The sequence below is a fragment of the Mandrillus leucophaeus genome, unplaced genomic scaffold (genome assembly GCF_000951045.1).
Source record: "Mandrillus leucophaeus isolate KB7577 unplaced genomic scaffold, Mleu.le_1.0 Scaffold1520, whole genome shotgun sequence".
In the NCBI taxonomy this organism is placed as follows: Eukaryota; Metazoa; Chordata; class Mammalia; order Primates; family Cercopithecidae; genus Mandrillus; species Mandrillus leucophaeus.
The window spans coordinates 118669-121077 of record NW_012101500.1 but is presented as its reverse complement, the minus strand read 5'-3'; positions in this window follow the sequence as shown (position 1 = coordinate 121077).

Genomic DNA, 2409 nt, shown 5'->3' with positions numbered 1-2409 from the left:
ACTTAACTCAAGATAGATTAAAGACTTAAATGTAAAGCCCCAAACAATAAAAACCCTAGAAGAAAACCTAGGCAATACCATTCAGGACATAGGCATGGACAAAGACTTCATGACAAAAACTCCAAAAGCCATTTCAACAAAAGCCAAAATTGACAAACGGAATCTAGTTAAACCAAAGAGCATCTGCACAGCAAAAGAAACTATCATCAGAATTAACAGGCAACGTACAGAGTGGGAGAAAATGTTTGCAATCTATCCATCTGACAAAGGTCTAATATCCAGAATTTACAAGAAACTTAAACAAATTTACAGAAAAAAAACCATAAAAAACTGAGTGAAGAATATGAACAGATACTTCTCAAAAGAAGACATTCATGGAGCCAATAAACATAAAAAAAAAAAGCTCAACATCACTGATCATCAGAAAAATACAAATCAAAACTACAATGGGATACCATCTCATCCCATTCAGAATGGTGATTATTAAAAAGTTAAGAAACAATAAATGCTGGTGAGGCTGTGGAGAAATAGGAATGCTTTTACACCATTGGTGGGAATGTAAATTAATTCATCCATTGTGGAAGGCAGTGTGGCGATTTTTCAAGGATCTAGAACCAGAAATACAATTTGATCCGGCAATTCCATTAATGTATATATACCCAAAGGAATATAAATCATTCTACTATAAAGACACATGCACACGTGTTTATTGCAGCACTATTTACGATAGCAAAGACATGGAACCAACCCAAATGTCCATCAAAGATAGACTGGATAAAGAAATGTGGTACATATACACAATGGAACATTATGCTGCCATAAAAGGAAATGAGATCATGCCCTTTGCAGGGACATGGATGAAACTGGAAGCCATCATCCTCAGCAAACTAGCACAGAAACAGAAAACCAAACACAGCATGTTCTCACTCATAAGTGGGAGTTGAGCATTGAGAACACATGGACACAGAGAGGGGAACAACACACATCAGGGCCTGTTAAGGGGTGGGGGCTTAGGGGAGGAACTTAGAGGATGGGTCAGTAGGTACAACAAACCACCATGGCACACGTATACCTATGTAACAAACCTGTACATTCTGTACATGTATCCCATTTTTGTTTCTTTTTTGTTTTTAGAAGAAATAAAAATTCTGAAAAATGCAGTGGTAAATCCAGAGGGGCCACAGCTGGAGCCATCAGTCAATCTCCTTGTAACAGGAGATCTGAGTGGCATGTTTACATGGGTGCCACATCTTAATAATACTTGGTACTGCATAATTAACAGACATTTTAAACAGTGGATTCTCATTTTGCATTCTAGCTATACATAGCTCTTGCTAACTATATGACATTGAAACCATTTTGGTATTGAGCTTAACTATTGGTAGTATGCGAGTGATAATATTTACCATGCCTGCTTTAACTAATTTGTATGGATCAAATGAGGTGATAAATTGAAAATTACCATGATGTTGTATACCTACCTAGTCCAGTATGGCCTTCTCTAGCCACTTGTGACTACTGTGCTCCTTTTTACTTAAAATATTTTATTTGCCAGATTCTTATTAAAATTCAATTGTAATTTTTAGTACTTGTGCATGTTATGATTACTGAGACAGGGTTTCACTCTCTTGCCCATGCTGGAGTTCAGTGGTGTGATCATAGTTCACTGTAACCTCAAACTCCTGGGTGCAAGTGATCCTCTTGCCTCAGATTCCTTAGTAGCTAGAAACTATAAGCATATACAACCATGCCAGGCTAATTAAAAAAAAAAAAATGTAGAGACAGTGTCTTGCTATTTTTCCAAACCTATTCTCAAACTTCTGGTCTCAAGCAATCCTCCTGCCCTCCCAAAATGCTGCGATTACAAGCATGAGCCACTGTGCCCAGTCTGTCACTATTATTAATATATCTTTTGCTTTCATTTAGTATTTTCTATTTTACATATTTTTAGATGTCTTTACTGCCTTTGTTTGCTAAATTGTTCTTTAACTTATACATTTCTTTTCACTTTTATTTTAGTTTCAGGGGTACATATGCACGTTTGTTATATAGGTAAATTGCATGTCATGTAAGTTTGATGGACAGATTTCTTTATCACCAGGGTAATAAGCAAATAAGCATAGTATCCAATAGGAAGTTTCTTGATCCTCAGCCTCCCCCTACCCTCCACCTTCAGGTAGGCCCTGGTCTCTATTGTTATCTTCTTTGTGACCATACGTACGCAGTATTTAACTCCCACTCATAAGTAAGAACATGCAGTATTTGGTTTTTTATTCCTATGTTAGTTTCCTTAGGCTAATGGCCTCCGGCTCCATCCATGTTGCTGCAAAGAGTATCATCTCATTCTTTTTCATGGCTGTATAGTATTTCATGATATATATCTATATCTATCTATCTATCTATAGATAC